General features: G+C 41.5%; 1 pseudogene; it reads left to right on the forward strand.

Moving 5' to 3' along the window:
* The first annotated feature begins 4,035 nt into the window (after window positions 1-4,035).
* Window positions 4,036-25,931, forward strand: part of LOC146394403 (heat shock transcription factor, Y-linked-like) — a 128,465-nt pseudogene continuing 106,569 nt past the window's right edge.

Raw genomic sequence — 25,931 nt, forward strand, 5'->3', positions numbered from 1 at the left:
TCCTACCACCACGACTTTCCTTTCCTGATCGTTTAGTCATTGTATGGACTTTTGTTCCCCCACCAAGGAAGCGAGTTACCAAAAATGTAGGAACAAGGACAATTTCAAGAGAACTAAAGAGATCAGTTGAGTACCCAGGCCACAGGGGTAGAAAATTCAACCTATTTCATGTGCTTGTCTGTGTCCAATCCCTAGGTCATACAGAGCATGGTACCATCGGGAGAAAACTCTTCATGCCCGGGCCTTCCAGCAGAATGGAAACAACAAGGTGGATCCAACCTTCTGATTTGTTTGGGGGCTAGCCAGAGATTGATTTCTATCTCACCTGACTGGAAGGATTGACAAGGCCACTGGGCAGGTGGCAGTCTTAGTTGTGAAGACAACTGAAAATGGAGACAAGCACCACCCCATGTGCACTCACAAGCAGACATCAAGAAGATCAAGACAGCAGAAGAGAGATCATAGTACCTTTAGCTGGGGAGGTTGGTACAGGCTTCATTTGCACAAAGTTAGGAGAAGGTGTCTGGTTTTGAAATGCCATGAAAACAGCACAAGACTCCACTGTGCACCAAGGTTTCCAAAATGAGATTCTGGAAACCTAACAGAATTCAATCCCCAAATTACCTCACACAATTTTTTAACACAACTGCCCTAAAATACTCACTGAGCTAATGGAGGACACAGGTTGACAGTGAAATCAAACCAGGACAGTGGTGCAAATACAAAATGAGAATATTAACAAAGTCATAAAAAATCCAAGAGCTAAAAAATATAACTGAATTGATAAATTGACCAGAGGGGTCAACTGCAGTTTTGATCAGGTAGAAGAATGAGTGAACTTGAGACAGCTCATTTGAAGTAATAAAATCAGAGGTGCAAAGCAAAAAACAAGTGAAGAAATTGAAAGGGATCCAAAAGGCTGATGGAACTTTGTCAAGTGGATCTATCATCTATTTATCTATCTGTTATCTATTATCTATCTATCTATCTATCTATCTATTTATCATCTCTCTATCATATATTTATCACTGGAATCCCAGAAGGAAAGAGAATAATGTCATAAAGCTTATTTGGGGAAGTCTAAGCTGAAAACACCCCAAATCTGAAGAAAGAAAATGACATGCACACTTCCTGGTCTAAGTGTGCTACAAGTAGGATACATCCAAAGAGATCTCATCCAAACACAGTGTTGTCAGAATGGGGAAATTAAAGAGATTATCTTAAAAGAGGCAAGAAAAAATGAATCCATCACTCATCAGGGGGAATATAAGATTATCAGTGCTACAGGGAGTAGGGTGATTGATTCAAGCACTAATAGAAAAATATGTTAACCAAGAATATTACATATAGCAAAACTCCCCTTTCAAAAAGAAAAGAAGAAAAAGGATAGCAGCAGAGCAATAGACATGAGGCTCACATACTCCCACAAATACATTGAAAAATTCTTTTGTATGTGGAAGAATTGCACAAAATATTTGCTAAATGGTGATGGAAGGTCCCAGGATTCCAATGATCAAGAATAACTTCACAAAACTGGGGAGGACAAAACAAAGAAGAAAAAAAGAGTGAAGAGGAATGGGGAAGAACTCCTGGACACTGGGCAGTTCCCCAACAACAGCGAGGTGAGCAGACAGGACAGAAGAAGAACTTTGGAGCTTTGACGGGAAAATAGCAATCAGTGTGAAGCATTTCAAATGGAAAGAGCCCTCCACAAATGATCAGTTCTACCACCCTGGACTTTCAACTAAATATAGAACTAACATTCAATCCAACAATCCTAATCGTGGGCATCCATCTAGACAAAACTCACTTTGAGAAAAATTCATGCACCACTATGCTCACAGCAGCACTATCCACAATAGCGAAGACATGAATGGGTTAAGAAGATGTATATATACACGACAGAATACTAATCAGCCATAAAAAAGAATCTTCATTTATCATACCATTTGCAGCAACATAGAGATTCTCATATTAGGTAAATTAAGTAGGAGAAAGACAATAAAGCCACACAAAATCACTTCTATGTTGAATCTAAAATATGGCACAGATGAAACTATCTGCAGAACAGTAAAAGAGTATGGCCATGGAGAGCACAGTCTGGATGTCTAAGGGAGGGAGAAATGTGGAGAGGGAGTTTGGGGTTGGTGGATGCAAACGCTTACATTTCTAATGGATAAGCCATTCGGTCATCCTCTACAGCACAGGGGACTCTGTATGACTCGGCCAATTTGGTGTAAAACAGAAATTAAAGAAATATTATAAATCAATTACACATTACTATAAAAACCAAGATAATGTTATTTGCCTCCACCTAGATGTAAATAGATATTCTCATACTAATTGAAGTAAGTCATAAAAAGAAAGAACAATGCCACATGATACCACTTATACATGGGATCTAAAATGTGGCACAATGAGCCTGTCTAAAAGGAGAAACTGATCGCAGCCATGGAGAAATAATTTGTGGTAGCCAACGTGCGAAGGGGTGGGTGGAACTGAAAAGGAGAGTGGGGTTAGTAGTTGCAAACATTTACATTTAGAAATCATAAGCAAGGAGTCCCTACTGAATAGAACAGGAAACTATACTCAACCTCATAGGATGGCATATGATGGAAGATAAATGCAAAAAGAATATGCATAAATATATGCATACTTACATATATACATGTCTATATTCTCACACACATGCGTATATATATGTCAATATGCTATATAGCAGAAATTGTCACAACACAATATATATAAATTGTAGTATAATAAAGATGAAAAATAAAGAGGGAAAAACATTGAAATGCAAAGAAAGGTAGTAAAAAGGAAAGGAGGACACTAAAGGTACAAAACACTTAGGAAATAATTTTTATTTATGACATTACCAATTCTTCTTTCTATATATTTTTTTAATTTTATTTTTTCACTCCTTATCAGAAGAGGTTTCACTTTTATTTTATTTCCCCAATACATCATTATATTTTCTACTATACAGCATTGTGAGCCAGTTATACACACAGGTGTACCCTATTTTCTCACATTGTCATGCTCCATCGTAAGCAAATAGACATAGTTCCCAGTGCTACACTGCAGGATCTCACTGCTCATCCATTCCAAAGGCAATAGTCTACATCAATTAACCCCAAGCTCCCACTCACTCCCACTCCCTCCCTTCTGCCTCCTGCACCCCCTTGAATCATACATCTATTCTCAAAGTCCATGTTTTTCTTTTCTGTGGAAAGCTTCATTTCTGCTGTATAGTAGCTTGCAGATATCAGTGATATCATATGGTATTTGTCTTTCTCTTTGTGAATTCCTTCTCTCAGCATGAGTGTCTCTGTGTGATTTTTATTCACTGTTTTCAGAAAATTGCTACTTCCTGCATTTCCAATGTGTGCCTGAATCACTGAAAATGATAGACAGTTCCATATGAGATCGGTGACCTCTAAGTATGGGAAAATGCAATAAGAAGGAATATTTTCCTGGACCATAATAGACTGGCAAGTCAGGTGGTCCAGAGACTTTTGGCTACTCCTAACATGGCCTTGTCCAGTATTAGCACATTGAGTGGCCTATCTGTGAATTCTTGGCCAGAATGAGGGATGTTCATTCCTAGCACTGTGGGATGAAATGGTCCTAAAATGCCTGTCAAAACTGTCAATGACCATGGGGGCTTATAGCCAACTGTGACCTCAAGTATAGCACTTGCCTTCAGGCTCTCCTTGGAGTAAAACTTGAGCCACAGCAGCTGTTTCCCTGCAGCACCTGCTGAGCAGAGCTCAGGGAGGCGACCAGAAGAGAGGTACATGCCTTCAGACAGTTCGATTTCAGGTGAGCATTTCTATGGCCCCAAATTCTTGCCTCTTCTCTCATCTAGAAATACAGAGATCATTAACCATGGCATCTGCATGGGCCAGTAGGGAGAAAAGGCAGAATGGAGTAGCTGTGGGCCAGACATCCAAGGAAGATGAGGAAATATTTCAGAAGTAATTTTAGGCAAGCCTTGCCTGGCTAAGATCTTAGGGTTTATGTGCCCTGTCAGACATGATGCCACCGATGCTTCTCAAAGCTGCATCAGCTGGCAGCGGCAACCTTACACTTTCAAGGTCTCCTCATACAGCAACAGAAAGGAGACAACATGCGTTATGACCAATAGCTCCTGTGATTTATGGGTTAATACCACACCAAGTGTTAAAACCTCCTCAGATAAAACGGAAGCCCTCCTTCAACAATACTGGTATCAACCTACATCCTAAACTCCTATTTAAACTCATTTTTCTTTACTTCCCAACCTCTACGGTAGCTTGTACCATGTCCATCCACCCAGTACTTGTCACCCCAGGCCAGCAGGAAGCAGATAGAGAAGAGTAGATGGTCACCCCTATCCCCTATAATGGAAGGCTTGAATGACAGGTTTCCAGGAGGATGGAGACAGACCCCCATACACCCCAACCGCTGCAGTTCACCTGAGAGACTTGCTGTGGACACCCCCTCCCAGTATGTGGATGCTCAAGTTGGGCAGCAAGAAACAATGACCTGTGGGAAACAACTGCCTGCAGAGCTTAACCTCTTACAGGGAGTAACTGCTCTACATCATGGGACTCGAGCCATTACACTTCCTTTGACCTTCCCCTCCTTCTTCATTGTCCCTGCAACCGGTTCCCAGCATGGACTTCATCCACGGATTCCCACCACAGGTGCTTTGTAAGCCTAACACCTCCTTGCAGTTAAGGCTGATGCCATCTAGAGCTCAGACCCTCACTTTCTGATGCCCTAGTGAATACCAATTGGCCTTGTGAATTCCTCTCTCAGCCATCCAAAGGAGAAAATATTAGGAATATTGTTTAACACACAGACTACTTACGTAGGATACACAGAAAACTCTATGTGCTAAAATTAGTGATAGCAAATCACTGTCAGTTTTTAACAATGTGAAAACATTGTGTATGAATTTTAATGTATTCAATGCAATGGCTTATATTATCTTCAGAATGTTGTACACCCATCACTTCTCCAGTTGTGAAATATTGGCCTCAATCCACAAGGAAATCTCATATCCCTTTGGATGGTGCTTCCCAAAATTTCCTCTCCTAACCACAGCATTTATCCCTCTTTCTATATCTCGATGGCTATAGATATTTTGCTTGGTGCCCAGGGACCTTCCGTGTCTTGCTCAGTGATAAAGGTTGTGTTTTTGTGTGTGTGTGTTTGTTTCCTTTATTTCTTTTTTTTTTAATTTTTATTTTATGGACTGCACCTGGGGCATGCAGAATTTCCCAGGCCAGGGATTGAACCCAGATCACAGCGGTGACAACAACAGATTCTTAACAAGCTAGCTGCCAGGGAAATCCTGGCTAAGATTTTTCTGAATACAGATGCAGCATAGATTCTAGTTATAAACTGGGAAGTGATACATACCATATGTTTCACTTTACTGGTTTTTTTGGTCCCATTTTCCAGGCCTTAATAACAGGCACCAAATGTGTATGTTTATAATAGGGAATTTATGTTTACTTCTGGGATGAAATGGATTTATTTATGTGATGGGTTTTCTTACTTATTAAAAAGATTCCATTGGAATGGGAATTTGCTGATCGCACTTTTGTTGGGGGGGTTACTGTTTAAGTAAGGAGCTCATATTTTATGTTAACTGGACCAATTTCATAGGAAAATAAGCACTGACTGAAGGTTATGCTCAGAATGCTAGGAGACCTGTCATCTGACAGCTACTTAGCTTAGCAACCATTGTGATGCATGGGCGATTTTATCTCTGTAAGCTTACCAAAGCAGCATTTAAAACTGCAGAGTTCAAAAAGCATGCTGTTGAGAAGAGTAGCTGCAGAGAAACTAATCTGAGATGGCACATGCTCCTTCAGAAATGCAACCTGTGTCTCCTAAAGATGCACCAACTGGTTCAGAATCCTCCATTACACCTCCATGGTGTGATAACTCAATCACTGGGGACTTGGACTTGAGGTCTCAGATTGAAGAAACGGCTTTTCGGGCTTTGTCTGAAGGCTCCCTGATAAAAAACCATGTCGCACATTGTGTGCCATTGAACCAGATGAAGACGATGATTTTCTTCCTCTGCCCTTTCCCAGAAAACTTTGGAAAACTGCTGAAAGTGATCACTTTAAGTCCACTTGGTGGGAAGCAAATGGAACCTTGATAGTGATTAATGAAGAATGCGTCAAGAAAGAAGTTCTGGAGAGAAAGTCTCCCTTCAGAATATTTGAAACTGAGAGTATGAAAAGCTGAGTTCGACAGCTTAACCCCTATGCATTTAATAAGCTGCAAAGGAATTTTCAAAGATGTGCCTCACTAGCTGACTTTCTGGCAGAAGAAAATGAAGTCTCTGCTCGGAACAAGGCATTAAGAAATTTCCAGTTACTACTTATAGAGGGAGTGTATAAAATTCTCTTTGGACATGTGCAAATATGTCCATCCATATAGGGTCAAAGTAGACCTTGAAAGTGGGATGAAGTACTGTTCCATTTTTATTATGATGATTATTTTTTGTCTTTTTGCCATTTCCTGAGCCACTCCCATGGCATATGGTGGTTCCCAGGCTAGGGGTTGAATTGGAGCTATAGCCCCCGTCCTACGCCAGAGTCACAGCAACGTGGGATCCAAGCCACATCTACAAAGTACACCATAGCTCACGGCAACACCAGATCCTTAACCCACTGAGCAAGGCCAGGAATCAAACCCGCAAACCCATGGTTCCAAGGCGGATGCGTTAACCACTGTGCCACGACAGGAACATCCATGTTCAACATTTTTAAATTGAGGATGGCTTGGTCATAAAATATTTGGGATGATAAATCATTGTCCTAGCCTCCTTGAGGCTTGTCAATGAACCTCAAAAAATGCAGGCCACAGAGCCTAATACTATTAATGTAGATATACCAGACACTTTTCCTTGAGGACAATAGTTGGCTGTGACCACTAAGAACATTTTTGAAAATATTAGCAATGGACGTGTATTGTCTCATGATATTAACTCCATATGATGCAAAGAGTCAGATATTATGGTTTCTGTCTCCTCGTGTCCTTGTTTCAAATACCATTAAATAAATTTCTCCTTGGTTTTAGCTGCAGTTCTACCATAATCCAAACTTTAAATGAGGCTGTCCTCAACTGTTGGTAAGGAGGAAAAGAAGAGTCACGTATAAAAATGCTTCTCCAGTATTGGCTTCTCTACTTCAAGGTTGCAGCAAGAAACACTCTAGAACAGGGCGTAAGGTGGATAATCATAATTCTGATTTTGAAGCAGAAACTCGTGGAGAAAATGCATTTTCAACCTCCACAAATTTACATGTGCCCTTAGTAAGAAGGCCTTCTACCAGCCAGAGAATTTCTAATACAACTACCCCCATGAGAAGTGACGTTTCTTCTACATCATCAGCATCAGCCAGACCAAAGGACAAACTGTCGTGGCTCAACATGCTACTTTAAATCAGTTGACCACGTTTCATACGCACTCACAAAAGAAGCTACTCTCCAGCAAGTGGCCACATTGTGAATTTCATTACAACTACCACTTCCATGTCTCAGTACCACCTTATTTCTCCCTTCCCGAGTGGTTATTTTGGAATGACGGTGAAGTCGTCCCCTTTTCCAACCAGATATCAGAATATACCACCAAGAGAGGGCCCTTTGTCTAACCCTCAACCAACCAACCATCCGTGGTTCCCAATGCCAATGGCCACTGATACCTCTGCTGCCTCTCTCTCAAGGCCAACACCTCCATCCTCTTCATTATTTGAACACCATCCTAATTTTGACCTATCAACGGTCTATACATTCTGCAGGATAGTGAAGATGAACATTTATGCTTGCAAATGTCAACAATTTCCTGCAATTCCTTTATTTCAAAAATAAACATATATGTTCATCTTCATAGTTGCAATTACTTCATTTATGAAACAATTAAGGGCTGTGTTTCTTTTTCTAAAATGATGTTTATTTTTTCTATCATAGCTTGTTTCCCATGTTCTGTCAAGTTTCTACTGTCGAGCAAAGTGACCCAGGCACACACCACCCCAACCACCCAAGACCCACACCCATACACGTACGCATCCTGTTTTTTCACATAACCCTCCGTTGTGCTCCATCAAAAGTGACTAGATGTAGTTCCCATTGATTTACAGCATGATCTCATTGCATACCCACTCCACATGCAATACGTTGCACCTTTTCTAACCCCCGATTTCCAGTCCATCACAATCCTGCCGCCTCCCCTTTGGCAACCCAAACACTGTTGTCCACATTCATGAGTTTCGTTCAGGTGGAAAGTTCCACTTGTGCCATCTGTTACAGTCCACACATATGTGATATCGTATTGTATTCGCCTTCCTCTTTCTGAGTAACTTCACTTAGCATGATCTTCTCTAATCCCAGCCATGTTGCTGCAAATGGCATTACTTTGTTCATTTTATGGCTGAGTCGGGGTTCCATTGTGTGTATGTGTGTGTATATGGAACACATACACACCACATCTTAGTCCAATCTTCTCAATGGACATTTAGGTTATTTCCCTGTCTTGGCTCTTGTGGACAGTGATGCAATGAACATACATGTGCTTGTGTCTTTTTCAAGGGAAGTTTTTTTTCAGCTGTATGCCGAAGAGTGGGATTTCTGGGTCGGTCAGGTACTAGTTCTATACTTACTTTTCTGAAGTATTTCCATGGTGGTTTCCATAATGGTTGTAACAATTGACATTCCTTTCATCAGTGTAGGAGAGTTTCCTTTTCTCCACACCCTCTCCAGCATTTTTTTATGTGTGGACTTGTTAAGGATGGCCATTCTGACAGGTGAGAAAGGTACCTCATAGTAATTTGTATTTTCACTTCCCTAAGAAACAATGATGTTTAGAATTTTTTATGTGCTTTCTGACCACCTGTATATATATTCTTTTGTGGAATGTCTATGCAGGTCTTTTGCCCCTATTCCATTGGGTTGTTGGCTTTTTTGTGGTTGAATTGTATAAGGTGTTTGTATATTTTAGAGACTAATCCCTTCTTAGTTGCATGGTCAGAAACAATTTTCTCCCATTGTTAGTTGTCCTTTTGTCTTTTTAGTGGTTTTCAATGCCAGATTGTTTTGTGGTTTTTCCATATTTGAAAATTTTGTTAGTTAGACAGGAATATTTGACATGCCTCCTTGATGATAACGGTTTCAAAAAAGAAAATGCAACTAAGGAAAAAGACAGTGGGAGTTAAGTGATTTCTGAAATAGTCCAGGTTGTATTGAATGGATGCCTAAATTAAGATGGTAGGGAAAGAGGGGCAGATGAAGTTCAATTTTGAAAGGGAAAATACATATTCTTTATGTAGCATTTTCTCAGCTGCATTATACTCTGTTATTTCAAAGGGAACTTGGATCTTACCTGACAAGATTGTCTTCATTACAAAAAAAAAAATAAAATAAATTTCATGGGGTTCCCACCATGGCTAAGAAGTTAACAAACCGAACTAGTGCTGATGAGGAAGTGGCTTCAAACCCTGCCCTCACTCAGGGGGTTTTAAAGAGGCAGAGTTGCCATGAGCTGTGATCAAAGTGCAGATGTTGCTCAGTTCCAGCATTGCTATGGCTGTTTTAGGCCAGAAGACACAGCTCTGGTTTGACCCCTAGCCTGGGATCCTCCATATGCCAAATGTATGGCCCTATAAAGACAAAAAGAAAAAGATAAGCATAAGTTGGAAAATACATTTCATCCTCCAAACTACAGCATAGTTTAGCTTCCCCAGGACCCATGTCCATAAGTGCACCATAACTGCAATAATGAAGACCAATGACATAATCAGCGATTGCATCACCATCAGCACATGGTGGTAGTTTCGAATGAAACATTTACCAAACAAACAAAACAAAAACGAGGGGGTATCATTATTGCTTTAAAATGCTCAAACTCTCCGGGTTAGGTGTGCCTTTATTTCCTCCCCTTTATATTTCCTGGTGCACACTTATAGGTTGCGTTCTTGCTTTCCACAAAGAGAGGCTTAAATAATTATGCTGGTCTTTAATGCCAAACCTTAGCATGATTAACAAATCCGTTGAAGATGTAGAATCTGTCTGACTTGGCAGCTTCATGTTTCTGTTTCGCCACCTTTCTGGAGCCACATTCGGAAAAATTGTTTTCAGTCCTACCAGCAGTCATGTTACAATGTTTCTTGGAGTTGAAAGTACTTCTTGTGGTTGCCTGTTGGGAGGGGGAAGGAGTGGGAGGGATCCGGAGCTTGGGCTTATCAGACAGAACTTAGAATAGATTTACAAGGAGATCCTGCTGAATAGCATTGAGAACTATGTCTAGATACTCATGTTGCAACAGAACAAAGGGTGGGGGAAAAACTGTAATTGTAATATATACATGTAAAGATAACCTGACCCCCTTGCTGTACAGTGGGAAAATAAAATAAATAAAAAAAAGAAAGTACTTCTCTTTGTCTACAAAAGCAAGGCACTATTGTTGGGGAGGGCAAGGGGAGGAGGGGTGAGCCCCAAAGAAATCTCCCTGCTCACATGTGCACAGGCTCTCCGAGGGCAGGTTGCTCCTGATGCAGGCTATGGGTGGCAAGAAGCCACTTGCTTGGGCTACAGCACCCTGGATTCATCTTGGGCAGGCTAGAGGCAGCCAGGCACCTCTGGTGCAGGCTTAGTACAGCAGGGGCTAAGTGAAATGTGGTGCCTCTTGTGTACTCTACAGGCACCAGGGTCAAACCAAAGTATTCCTCTCAGAAGCCGCAGGTCACAGCCTGTGACCACAGTCACCTAAGAGGTCAGAAAACAGAGATGGTGCTGCAATTGAGCACCAACAACTGTTGCTCTCACACCCCTAGGATCATACTGGCCCTGCAGCTGTCACTGCCAGATGCTCCAGATAGCACCCAGATGCTTGGAAACTGTCCTTTGCCAAGGCCCTGCAACTAGGAGCAGCAGGTGCAGCACCTCCTGTGTGGGCTAAGAGGGACAGGGTGCTTCTTCCCAGCATCTACAGTTGTGAGGCAAACCACCATGGTTACCTCTGACTCCAGAGGTGGGCATGGCCTGCTACCACTTGTGGTTCTAATCATCTCCGAGGGCACCACTGAGGTCATTGTGACCAAACACTGCCTGTTTTTGCTCTCACTACTCTGGGAATACACACACACCCTACTGCTGCCACTACCAAATGGTCCAGGCAGCTTATAATTTTGCATGAAGCTCATCATCACCTCCTCAGCCTTGAAACTAGGAGTTACCTGCATCACCTTCCTGCAAGTCCTTGCTGCTGCTAAGATCCCATCAATAACCAGCACTATCCCTTGCTGCCTTCTCCCTGCAAATACACTCAGCACCCTTGGAATGATAGCCTGCTCACACCAAAGAAAGAAGCAGCAAATATACAAACACCCATGCCCAAAAATACAGGGTAACCACCCAAAGAATACAAGGAGTTACCCTTGCATAGCTGTAAGCCTCCAAGTCTATTTTGGCTTCCCCAAACTGACAGGAAAAGAAAAACATGGGCAAGGTGAAGAAGCTCAGGAATAACTCCCAGGCAAGGGACAGGAGAATTCATGGGAAGCAGCAAACAAGGAAACAGAACTTTGGAGGCTGAGAGGCATTGAGTTCAAAAGGGAAGTAGTGGAAATACTGAAAAAATGAAGGCTGATTATCAAGGAGTTAAGAGAAGATAAAACATTAGTGCAGATTACTTTAGAGAGAACTACAACATATAAGGAAAAATAGAAAAAAAATAGAAAATTCATTTGCAGAGACCCAAACTGAGTTAAAGAGCAGGATGACTAGTGCAGAGGAATGAATTAGTGACTTGGAAGATAGAATAATGGAAATTACCCAATCAGCACAGCAGACAGAAAGACAAATGAAAAAACACAAAAGAAATATAAGAGATCTATGCGATAATATAAAGCATGCCAATCTATGCATAAAAGGCATTCAAGAAGGAGAAGAAAAAGAAGAGATGATTGAAGATATATTGGAAGTAATTATGCCTCAAACTTTCCAAACTCTAGGAAACAGATATCGAGATGCAGTAATCGCAGAAGGCCCCCAACACTTTGAACCCAAATATGCCCACACCAAGACATGTTGCAATAAAAATGGCAAAAGGCGAAGATGGAGAGAGCATTCTAAAGGTAGCAAGGGAAATACAAATCCTTAATTATAAGGGACCTCCCTAAACACTGGATTTCTCTACAGAACCACTACAGGCCTGACGAAAGTAGCAAGATATACTCAACTTTCCAAAAGGAAAAATCTGCAGCCTAGAATACTCTACACAGCAAATGTATCACTACTTTGTGTATGTATTTATTTTTGAATATCATTTAAAATAGAAGGGGAAATAGAGAATTTCTTCAACAAACAAAACCTAACAGAGTACATCAACATTAAAGCCATTCTTAAGGAAACAATGCAAGGGCTTCCCTAAGAAAAGTAAATTAACATAGAAAAATAAAATATAAAGTAAAATAAAATATAAAATAAAATAAAATATAAAATAAAATAGCATAACATAAGTAGTAAGAAATAGGGTGGAAGAAATCCCAAGGGGAAAGTAATCACTTAAATAAGTCAGAATACAGAACTAATAAATTAATAAATACATAACTACATACATACCTACTGTAATAGTGACCATAAACTCAAGGGACAACTAAAGGACACACATGAAGATATTAATAAAGAACTTCAAATTCATAGAAGGTAGGTAAGGAAAGGAAGAAAATATAGACTCCTATTTTTAAATAAAATGTGTTCAAGCCTATATGAATACCAGGCTAAAGCTAGCAGATATAGGGAGAGTTTAGCATGCTTAAAAAACAGGGAAACCACAACACAAAACCAAACATTACATTCACAAAAAAACCAAAAAGAAAAGTATACAAGCATACAATAAATGGAAATCATCCAACCCAAACCAAACAACAGAAAAGGAACAAAGGAGATACAGAGCATCAACTGAAAAACACGGGGAAAGTGGCAATAAATACATCTTTCTCAAGAATTACCTTAAATGCCAATGGACTGAATACTCTGATCAATAGACACAGAGTGTCAGATTGGATAAAAAAGCAAAAACATACAAGCTGCTGTCTACAATGACTCACTTCAGAGCAATGACCTCAAGCAGATTGACATGAGGGAATGGGAAAAGATATTTCATGTCAACGGCCAAGAGAGGAAAACAGGAGTTGTGCTAACCAGGGCAAACAAAGTAGACTTTGAAGGGAAGGCCACAAAGAAAGATACAGAAGGATGCAATTTCAGGGAGGCAAGATGGTGGGAGAGCACAGGGACACACTTGCCCTTTCCATCATCACAATACAAATAAACACAACTACACTTAAAACAACTCAAACAGAGCAGCCACGGAACGCTGGCAGAAGAACTGAGACCTCCCAAAACAGTAAGAACCTCTTGACATAACTGGGTAGGACAACAGGAAACAAAGAGAGAGAGGGAAGGGGAATCAGGACTGGACTAGCACTCCTGAGAGGGAGTTCTGAAGGAGAAAGGGAACACATACCCTGGAAAATCGCCTAACCAATGGAAAGGTCAGCCAAGTCGGAGGGATCTCCAAGACTCCAAGAAAAACACAGCAGCATGTCTGAGACCTGGGAAGCAGAGTGAGAGCTGCACAGACCATCTGAACCACACACAGAGACACCAAAGATAGAGATGCTCCGGTGGGGGCTGGGCACCAAGTCCTAGGCTCCAGAGGTCAGTCCCTGGGAGCATGCTGGTGTGGGAGGCATGGAGAGAGGCTAAGGGATTAGATAAGCAGTTTACCTTGGGTGGAGGGAGCAATATGTGAATGGCTGGGGATTGGAAAGCCCAAATAGAGGGAACCTGGCAGAGGATCTGGACCCACAGGAGAGAGAAGGTGCCATTGTTGGGGAGGGGAGAGCAGGAGGGGTGGGTCAACATAGAAGACTCCTCGAACCACAGTGTGTGCAATTGCCCACTGGCTAATAGAGAGCAGAGCGTTACCAGCACATCTCCACTAATCCACCCCACACCCGCTCGGCCAGAAGCAAAGTATCATCCATGACAGATTGGTGCCACCCCCTGTGGAGAGCCAACCACTGCCATGGCATTCCCAGGCAGGCCTTCCCACCCATGCAAAGCACCCCACTGCCCCTGGGCACCCTGTAAGCCCTTCCCCACATCAGGATGTGCACCACCACTGCAGCAGGAAGGGGCTATCCCAACCACCCTTGGGAAGCACCCCACTGCTGCAGAGGGGACACACTGGCCCCACCATCTTTGCGAACTGCTCTGCTGATGTGGCATGTCCAGCAAGCCCTGTCAAGCCACAGGAAGGTCAACTCCATCACAGCAAGCACCAGCCACACCTGCACTCACTCAGGAAGCTCCCTGCTGCCACAGAGCACTCAGGAAAGCCCTGAACATGTGCAGAGTGCACCTCCACCATGGCAAGCACCAGCGAGCCACACCAGGTCTAGGGAAACACCTCTCTACCATGGAGAGACCAGGCCATCACTGCCCAGGCTTGGGAAGTGCTCTGCGGCCACAGCATGCCCCAGGAAGCCCCACCCAGAGGCAGGAAATGCACCTCCACCGAGGTGCACACCAGGCAGCCCCACCCAAACTCAGGAAGGGGCCTACACTGTGGAGTGACCCAGAAAGACCTGCCCTCACTTGGGAAGTGCCCTGCTGCTGTTGCACACAGGCAAGAACTGCCTGCCCAGGCTCGGGAAGTGCCCTGCTGAGGCAGAGTGAGCCAGCCAGCAACCCCAACTATCAGGAAACACATGGCTGCTAGGGATCACCAGGTAATGCCCTGCTTGGCTCTGGGGCATGCTCATCCACCATGGCAGAAAGAAGCCATGGCTGCCCACACTCACACGTGCCCCACTGCTGCAGAATACCACAGTGAGCCCCACCCGGCTAAGGCATTCCCCAGCCAGATCCTCCTGGCCACAGGAAGGACATACCCACAGTGGTGTGCCCTGGCCAGACCTGCATGCCCTCCAGAAGTGCACCACTACAACGGTGCCCCCCAGACTCTGTCAAAATACATGTGGGCTTCTCCAAACATACAGAAATTGAAATGGAAAACACGAGCAAGAGGAAGAAGCTCAGAAAACATTCCCAGTTAAAGCAACAGGAGAATTCACCTAAAGCAGTCAACAATGAAACAGACCTCTGAAATCTGACACATTTTGAGTTCAAATGGGAGATAGTGAAACTACTGAAGGAATTAAGAGAACATATGAACAGTAATGCGGACTCCCTCAGAAAGGGGCTAAAAATATAAGGAGCAGCCATGCAAATGTAGAAAATTCACTTGCAGTGAAACAAACCGAGCCAAGGGCAGTAAAGGTCAGAATGAATAATGCAGAGGAGCAAATTAGTGACATGGATCATTGAATAAAGGAAATCGCCCAAAGAGGACAGCAGACAGAAAACCCAATGAATAAACATGAAAGCAATATGAGACCCTTGGGATACTATAACGCAGGACAATCTACACATAATAGGAATTCCAGAGGAGAAGAAAAAGAAAAGGGGATTGAACATGTATTTGAGGTAATTATCTCCAGAAAGTTTCAAATTCTAAAGGATACTGATTTCAAGATACAGGAAACAGATGTCCCCAAACACGTTGAACCCAAATGGACACACACCAAGACATAGTATAATAAAAATGGCCAAAGTTAAAGAGAGGATTCTAAGGGTGGCAAGAGAAAAGCAAAATGTCCATTATAAGGGAATCCCCCAAAGGCGAATAGCTGATATCTATTCGGAAACACTACAAGCTAGGTGGGAGTGGCAAGAGATATTTAAAATGCTGAAACGAAAAAGAAATCTGCAATGTGGAATAATTTATCCATCAAGAATATGAGTTTAAATAGAAGGGGAAACAAAGAGTTTCTCCAACAACAACAACAATAACAAAATCTAAAAGAGTACAGAAGTACAAAATGCACGCTAAAAGAAAGAAAGTTTTCTCTAAATTTAAAAAATAAAAAAAGAGGAAGAACAAGGATGGAGGAAAGCAGGATTAGAGACCAGTCACATAAATAAGGTAGGATACAGATCTAATGGTGAAGAGGTTAAAAAAAAAAAAAAGGCATAAAAATCCTACAGTGTGGGCAAGGGGAGTAAGGAAATATAGAGACTCTTTTTATTCTGCTTTTTGAATTTTATTATTGTAATGAAGTGGGTGAGCCTACATCACCATTCACCTAGAGTACACAGTTATAACAAGTGGTTATCACACTTAAAAAACAGGGCAGCCACAAATCGAAACAGAACTTTACTTTCACAAAAACTGAAAAGAGAACTACTCAAACTTAAAATAAATGGACCGCCCAAACAAACCAAACCAAACCAAAACAAACCAAACCAAAACAAAACAAAACAAAATTGGAATCATAAAAGTCCATGGCCAGATGGCTTCACAGGTGAAATCTGTCAAACATAAAGAGGAATCGATGCCCATCCTCCTTATGCTTTTTCAAAAGTTCAAAGAAGACGGAACATTCCAAAAGATATTCTATGATGCTACCATCACCTTAATTCCAAAACCAGACAAAGATACCACCCAAAAAGATGACTATTGGCCAATATCTTTGAAGAGTATAGATGCAAAAATTCTAAAAAAAAAATGTTTAGTCAACTGAATCCAAAAACTCATCAAAAAGATCATCCACCACAACAAGGTGGGATGCCTCCCAGGTTCACAAGGATGGTTCAATATACAAACAGGAAGCAACATCGTACACCGTATTAACAAAAGAAAAGTCAAAAACCATATGAACATCTCAATAGATGCAGAAAAACCATTTGACAAAGTCCAGCATCCACTCATGATAGAAACACTCACCAAAGTGGGTATTGAGGGAATATTCCTGAACATAAGCAAAGCCATTTATGACAAACACACAGCAAATACAATCCTCAATGGAGACAATTGGACAATCCTCCCACCAAAGTCTGGAACAAGAAAGGGATGCCCACTCTCAACACTCCTATGCGACATATTATTGGAAGGCCTAGCCACAGCAGTCAGACAAACAAAAGAAATAAATGGACTCCAAGTAGGAAGAGAAGAGCTAAACGTGTCACTGTATGCAGATGACAGGACACTATATAGAGAAAACCCCAAAGACTCAGCACAAAAGCTATTTGAATGGATCAACACAGTCAGCAAAGGAGCAGGATATAAGAGTCACATTCATAAATCAGTCACGTTTCTGTATACTAAGAATGAAATCTTAGAGAAGGAATACAAGTATACAATAACTTTTAAAATTGCACCCCCCAAAAATAAAATACCTAGTGATAGGCCTTTTTGAGGAGGCTAACGACCTATATAACAAGAATTATAAAATGATAATTAAGGAAGTTAAAGAAGATGTAGAGAAATGGAAAGATATTCCATGATCCTGGGTTGGAAAAATTAACATTGTAAAAATGTCCTTTCTAAGCAGAGCTATCTAAGTATTCACTTCAATCCCTATCAAAATAGCAATGATGATTTTTACAAAAACTAGAACAAACAATCCAAAAATTTATATGGAACCACAAAAGATCCAAAATTTCAAAAGCAATCTGGAGGAGAAAAAGCCAAGTAGGAGGCATTGACGCTCCCAGACCTCAAGCAACATTACAAAGCCACAGTCATCAAGACAGTGTGTTGCTGGTGCCACAACAGACAGAGAGACTAATGGAACAGACCAGAGAGCCCAGAAATGAACACTGATGCCTATGATCATTTAATCTTTGACATTGTAGGCCAGAACATAAAATGGGAAGGAGAGAATCTTTTCAGCCAGAATTGCTGGGAATCCTGGACAGCTACACAAATCAATGAACCCTCACACCGTGCACAAAAATAAACTCGAAATGGATGAATGTCCTAAGTATAAGACAAGACACCTTCAATCCCCTGGAGGAGTATATACGCAAAACATTATCTGACATCAAGCGCATGAATATTTCCTCAGGTCAGTCTCCCAAAGCAACAGAAATAAAAGCAAAAATAAACCAATGGGACCTAATCACACGGACAACATTTTGCACAGCAAAGGAAACTAACAAAAACAAAAAGTCAACTTACAGAATGGGATAGTGCAGTTTGAAATGATGAAACTTACAGGGGCCTCATCTCTTAAATATACAAACAACGTATACAGCTCAACAGCAAACAAACAAACAACTCCATGGAAAAATGGGCAGAAGCCCTGCATAGACTTCTTGGCAAGGAAGATATGCAGATGGCCAACAAGCACATTAAAAAAATGCTCAACATCCCTGATTAATAGAGAAATGCAAATCCAAACTCCCGCAAGATACCACCACACACCAATCGGAATGGCCATCACTGATACATCCACAAGTAACAAGCGCTAGTGGGGTTGTGGAAAAATGGGAACCCTCCTGTACTGTTGGTGGGAATGGAAGCTGGTACAACCGCTGTGCAGAACCGTGTGGTGGTACCTTTGAAATCTATACAGAGAACTGCCACATGATCTGGCAATCCAACTCTTGTGGATATATCCAGACAAAATTTCCTTAGAAAAGTCACCTGCACCTGCATGTTCACTGCATCGCGACTCACAATAGCCAATACAGGGAAATATCAAAAAAGGCCATCGACAGATTACTGGACTGGGATAATATGGATATGTGTACACAGGGCAACACTACTCCCCTTAAAAAGAATGAAATAATGCCATTTGCAGCAAGATGGGGTGGAATTAGAGACTCTCATCCTGAGTGAAGTAAGGCAGAAAGAGGAAGACAAATACTACATGATGTCACTTATAATTGGTATCTACTACACAGCACAGATGATCATTTCCACAGAAAAGAGGATCATACACCTAGAGGATAAATTCGTGCTTACCAAGCAGAGGGAGCGGGAGTGGGATGGTTTGGGAGCTTGTGGTTCATAGAGTCAGACAACTGCCTTGGGATGGATGAACAATGAGACCATGCTGGGTAGCACTGAGGACTATGTCTAGGCACTTAGGATGAAGCATGATTGTGTAAGAAAGAGAATGTATACATGTATGTGTATCTGGGTTACCATGCTATAGAGTACAAAATCGAAAGAATGCTATAAACCAGTTCTAATGGAAAAAAATGTTTATATCATTATATAAAGATAAAGTATAATAAAATAGTGAAAAAGAGACCTTTTACGGACAAGATAATCTAAGATAATTTAACAAATTCTGTTAAAAAAACTGTTTCTGAAATAAATATTAAAAATAATAATAATAATAAATAGAGATAAAAAGAAAAAAATCAGTAAAACTAAGAACTGTTTTGTTGAAAAGTTAAAAAATAAAAAACAACATAAAAGGTAAAATAAAAAAGAAAAAAAAAGCAAAAGCAAAGAATAAGTAAAAAGACAAAATGCTGGCCAGACTCACCGGACGAGGAAAGAAAAAAAGTGATTTAAAAAACATAAGCAATCAGAGTTCCTGTCATGGCTCAGTGGTTAACGAATCTGACTAGGAACCATGAGGTTGCGGGTTTGATCCCTGGCCTTGCTCAGTGGGTTAAGGATCCGGCATTGCCATGAGCTGTGGTGTAGGTTGCAGATGTGGCTGGGATCCCGTATTGCTGTGGCTCTGGTGTAGGCCGCCAGTTACAGCTACATTTAGTCCCCTAGCCTGGGAACCTCCATATGACAGGGGTGCAGCCCTAGGAAAGTCAAAAAGACAAAAAACAAAACCAAACAAAAGCAAAAACAAACATAAAAATCCTAGGTTTGAAGAAAATAAAATGTAAGAAATGAAAAAGAAGAAATCCCAATGGATACTGCAAAAACACCCCCCCAAAAAAACTAAGCAAATATCATAAATACTTAATTGCCAACAAATTTTAAAACCTCCTAGAAATGGACAACTTTCTAGAGAGTTAAAACATGCAACAAATGAATCCAGAAGAAATAGATGATCAACTGAACAGACAGGTCACTAGAAATGAAATTGAATATGTAATAAAAACACTCCCTGCAAACAAAAGCCTAGCATCACATAGGAACAATGGTGAAATATTCCAAACATACAAGGGGAAACAGTCCTATCCTCCTTACACCTTTCCACAAGCATGACAAAGAAGAAACATTCCCAAAGATTGTCCATGAACCCAGCATCACCCTAACACCAATGCCAAAGACACTACCCAAAAAGTAAATTTTATGCCAATATCTGTGATGAAATAGAAGTAAAAATTCCCAACAAAATTTTTTCAGCCAAGTCCAACAACATGCAAAATAGGATCATACACAACGACCAAGTGGATTTTGTCCCGGGTTTGCAAGGAGGGTTCAAACTACTCAAATCAAACAATGTCACACAGTACATGAACATACGAAAGGTAAAAACCCACATGATCCTCTCAATAGATGTAGCAAAAGCATTCGACAACGTCCAACATCCATTTATGACCAAACCTCTTACCAAAGTGGGTATTTGAGAAATATATCTTAACATGATAAAAGCCATTTATGACAAACCCACAGCCAACATACTCCTCAAACGAAAAAAGCTGAAAGCCTCTGCACTAAACTCTGAAACGAGGCAAGAAGGCCCATTCTCACCACTTTTATTCAACCTACTATTGGAAGTGCTAGGCACAGCAATGAGACAAACGAAATACATCAAACGTGTCCAAACTGGCAGAGAAGAGGCAAAGTATTCACTACGTGCTGATGACAAGATGCAATCTATAGGAAATCCTAAGGCGGCCACACCAAAACTACCCAAAGTGACCCACCAATTTGGCAAAATAGCAGGATACAAAATTAGCACTCGGTAATTGGTTGCCCTTTGGGCTACTCACAATAAACTCTTGGCAAAAGAATAAAAAATAGCATATTTTGAAAAATGCACCCCGAAAATTTAAAGACCGAGGAATAAACTGGACCAAGGAGGTGAAAGATTATAAGCTGAACTGTAAGAAATTAAAGAAGATTCAAATAAAGGGACAGAGAGTCCATGATCCAGGTTTGGAAGAATTAATATTATTAAAAAGCAATAGTGTGCAATGAAATCTACGGATTCAATGAGATCGCTAGCAGAAGACACCTGACATTGTAACAGAACTAGGACAAAGGGAAAATTCAAAAATTGATATGGAACCATGTAAAACCCAGAATTGCCAGAGCAATCCTGAGGGGGGCAAAAAATAAACAAATAAATAAAAACAAAGTAGGAGGCATAACTCTCCTAGACATCAGGCAATTTTTCAGAGCCACAGTAATCAAGACACTGTGGTACTGGTACCAAAACAGACCTACAGACCAATGGGACAACATAGGGACCGCAGGAATAAAGTCACAACCCCGCATTCAATTAATCTTTGACAAAGGTGGCAAGAATGTAAAGTAGGAAAAAGACAGCTTGTTTTCACCAGCTGGGGCTGGGGAAACTGGACAGATGCATGCAAATCAATGAAACTGGAATACACCCTCACACCATGTACAAAAATAAACTTCAAGTGGCTTAAAGATTTAAACATAAGGTAGGACACCATCAGACTCCAAGAAGAACCACAGACAAAACATACTCTGACATCAACAATAAAAAATGTTTCCTCAAGGGCAGTCTCCCAAGGAAACAGAAATAAAAGCAAAAGTAAACAAAGGACTCAATCAAATTGACAAGCTTTTGCACAGCGAAGGAAACAATGAAACAAGACAACCATTGGAATGAGAGAAAACACTTTCCAATGATGCCACTGAGAGGGCTTAATCTCTGAAATAAATGACTTAGAAAACTCAACAGCAAAAAACCTACCAGCCAGTTGAAGAATGGGAAAAAGACTCGAAGAGATATTTATCCAAAGGATACCTGCAGATGGCCGACAGGCACATGAAAAAATGCTCGACCTCACTAATTTTTAGAGAAATGCAACTCAAAATTACTGTGAAGTACCACCTCACACCTGTCAGAATGGCCAGCATTAGCAAGTCAATAAATAAAAAGTTCTGGAGAGGGTGTGGAGAAAAGTGAGCCCAGCTGCACTGTTAGCTGGAAAGTAAATTGGGACAACCACTACAACCACTATGCTGATCAGTATGGTTGTACATTAGAAAACTAAATATAGAACTACCCTATGGCCCAACAATACCACTCTGGGGCATATACCCAGATAACTCTTTCCTTGAAAGATATACATGGACTGGAAAGGTCATTTTAGCACTATTCACAATATGCAAGACATAGAAACAACCTAAATTTCCATTGAGTGAAGAGTACATTAAAAAGATGTGGTACATATTCACAATGGAAACTACTGAGTCCAGAAGAACAAAGTAATGCCATTTGCAGCACCAAGGGTGGAACTAGAGATGCTCATACTAGGTGAAGTAGGTCAGAAAGGAAGCAACAAATACCATTTGATATCACCAATCTGGAAATGAATAAATGGCACCAATGAAACATTCTAGAGGAAAGAAATGAATGCACTTGGAGAACAGACTTGGGGTTGTCAAGGGGGAGGGGGAAGGAGTGGGACAGACTTGAAGTCTGGGGTTGAGAGATGCAAACTCTTGCATTTGGAGTGGATAAGGAATGGGATCCTGCTGTTTAGCCCAGGGAACTCTATCTAGTCAGGGGTGGTGGAACATGATGGAGGTAATGTGAGACAAATAGTATTTGGGGGTTGTGAATTTGTGTGTGTGAGCAAGGAAGAGAGAGAGAGAGAGACTGGGTCCCTTTGGTGTGCAGTAAATAATTGACAGAACAGTGGAAACCATTGATAATGGGAATAATAACAATCATTAAAAATCAAAACAAAACAAAACAAAACCTCCACAAACAAGACTCAGATCTCACAGCAGTGCGTTCAATATGTAGGCATTGCGTTAACCAAAGGGCATGAGCCCTGGCCATAGATGGAAAACAGCAGTTAGTGCATTACTGTCTCCAACCAGAGAGAGGAAGCATTGTGGCTTCCTTGGAGTGGCTGGCCCTGCCATTTATGGTTCCAAATTATGCCCTGAGAGCCAAGCCCTACATAGGGACCCAAAGGGAATGCAAAGTGACCCCCTTCAATGGAATAGGGATGCCCAGTGGGGCTTTTGGATGCTAAAGGCTGAGCTGAAGAGACTGCCATCACGGGGACCTCCCAATGGGGACAAGCCCTTTATTCCATGCACTCACAGAGGTCAGGGAAGGCACCAGGAATCCTGAGCCAAAGCTGGGACCAGATCAGAGGTGAGGGGCTAACTTTTCACCATAACAGGACTCAGGGACCCTGGGATGCCCTGCTGCCTGTGGGAGGCTTACAAGCTCCCCCTGGACAACAGAGACATGCAGTCACCCCTCATCAGGCACAGGATCAGCTAGAGTCAAAGGACATCACTGGACCCTTTGGAGAAAGGTTAACAAGATAGGAGGGCCTATTAAAAGACACCTCCAACTTTACTCTACCAGTGGGCCAAACCCTACTCACAGCAACCCTGCTTCCAGCAGGCAAAAGTGGAGACTTATCCCATCAGTGTATAGAGACCATAAAACCAACCTACTCCAGGAGTTCCAATCTTCTAGAACACACTTAAGAATAAGGGGTGTAGAATGATTGGGGCAGGGCATGAGACAGGCTAGGACCTGGGATCCTTCGTTGCACTGCTTGCCTCATGAAAAATGTCTCCTTGAGCAAAGAAATAAAAAGGAAATACAAGGGACGACAAGTAACGACATGCATGGGCAGTTGGGAACAATTATAAACAAGAAGATTCAAAAAGACCAATGAAATGAAATGAACTAGTCAAATGAAAAATAAAATGAAATAAATAGAATAAAATAATAAACTAAGATAACTAAACTAAACTAAAACAACCCCCAGCAAAAAATTCAGAGTGTCAGGGGCAGAAACAGGGTATATCACACACAGAGTGGACAGTACCACTGAGGAAGTGCCCAGAAAAATCTCAGCCACACATCAGACCCAAATCTGACCCACATGCTTACCCTTATCCCTCCAGAGAAGAAACTAGCTTGCCCCTCCTCACGGAGCAAGAAAAGGTACTTGTTGCTTGTATGTGTTCCTTTGTGCTGCTGCAGGGCCCAATAAAGCCTTGCCTGAACATCTTGGCTCACATCTCATTAATTTCCATTTACTAGGGGGCCAAGAATCCTGGTCAGCATATAAATGCATGTTTAGCAGGCTCTAAGACTGGCTGGCTTAGTCACCATAATGTTTAAACTGAATCATGTATAAGCCAGAATGACTTCCCTATACATCTGTATGTGAAAATTCCTTCTATAATCTGCTTTTCTGTGTAGCCACTCCAGAAACCAATCTATACTCTTTGGAAACAAGGAATGCAAACCAAAAACTTTACAGTAATTAGATCAGGCAGAAATACCATGAACCCTGAATTTACGGTATTTCCCCGTTGTGGAAACCTGCCTTCAACACCTCTATGAAAAAGTCTTGAGAACCGAACGACAACATCTCTTTCAAAAAAAAAAAAAAACCAAGAATTCTGAACCACCATATCTGGATAATCCCCTCAGGAAGTCTGAACACAAACATCATAGCATCCAGTAAGTAAAGCATACTGCAGTCTTGGAAGGAACCTGCCAGGAAGCGAGACAACACCACTGAGCACTTGCCTCAGGATGCACTCTCCAAATGAGTGATAGCCATGCAAGAACAACACATCAAAATCTAGGCAGCCACCCAAAAACCTAATTGTGAATTTCTGCAACTATCCTGGGAGGCATATCCAAACACCCCCACCCATCATCCTAGGAAGCCTAATTCCTGCCTTTGAAGAAATCAGCCCTTGATGCCAGGCCGGGAGCTATGAATCATTAAGTAATAAGTTCAACACTCAGCCCAGAAAGGCCAACTCTACTTCTGCAGCAGAGAGCTATGAAGCCTATTTTTCACATTTTCAACACCCAGTCGAGTGTCCCTAAGTGAAACCTTCATGAAAGCACTTCAGTAATCCTCAGACCTTTGTGGTAGCTGGCTTGGAAACAACCACCTCCTCAGCAACTAGGCAGAGACAACCACACTCAATGCAGCAACCATGCATAAAGCCAAACTGCAAATTCTTCACAAGATTACAGTGTAACAATTACTCCTGCCATATTCTTTCAGGAAATCCCAACACAATCTCTTTATAGCCACTGGACCAGCAAGATTAATCACCACCTGTGCAGCCACCAGGGTAAGCACCAAAACCAAAACCTCTGTAGTCATCACATGATGAAGGCTGACCATATTTTGATAGTAATTGGACCGGGAGGTTGGACCTCAGTCTCTATAGTAACCAGCCAGCCGGCCTGATCACAAATTCCACTAGCCTGATCAGGAAGTCAAACCAGAACTTCTACTATAACCATTCAGCCAGCCAAGCCATAGTCTCTGCAGAAGCCAGAGAAGACATCTGAGCATAATTTCCACAGCCACCAGCCATGTAAACTAACCACAAACTCTGTCTCCTCCACGTAGATATTCACCAAGCGACCTCTGCAGAATTTGGAAGGAAAAGTTCACTGTACTCATTTCACCTAACAAGACAGGTTATCTCACCATATCTGCAAACACCAGCCCAGCAAACAAAAGCACAACTTCTGCAGTAACTCACCAGGCCACCACACTATATCTGAGCAACCACAGGCAAAAAGCCAAAGCACAAAACCTGCGTGTTTCTGGAAAAGAGGCCTGATCACAACCTCCTTTTTGGCAACAGGCATAGAAACCACAACTGCTGCATTAACTGGCCAGGGATGCTTAAGCCACACCTCTGCAGCAGCGAGTCAGATGATCTAAGCATCTGTAAAATGCAATGAGGCAACAACAAAAAAGTTACAGCCATCAGAACTGAAGAAGTGAAAAAATCTATTTACAGAAAACATTATAACTTAGTAGAAATTCTTCAAGAAATCACAAAGAATCTGTAGAACTAATAAATGATTTAGGAA

This window comes from Sus scrofa, chromosome Y (genome assembly GCF_054392235.1).
Source record: "Sus scrofa isolate SSC_HxYL_T2T_F1_AM1 chromosome Y, Sscrofa_HxYL_maternal_Yorkshire_Landrace_v2.0, whole genome shotgun sequence".
Lineage (NCBI taxonomy): Eukaryota > Metazoa > Chordata > Mammalia > Artiodactyla > Suidae > Sus > Sus scrofa.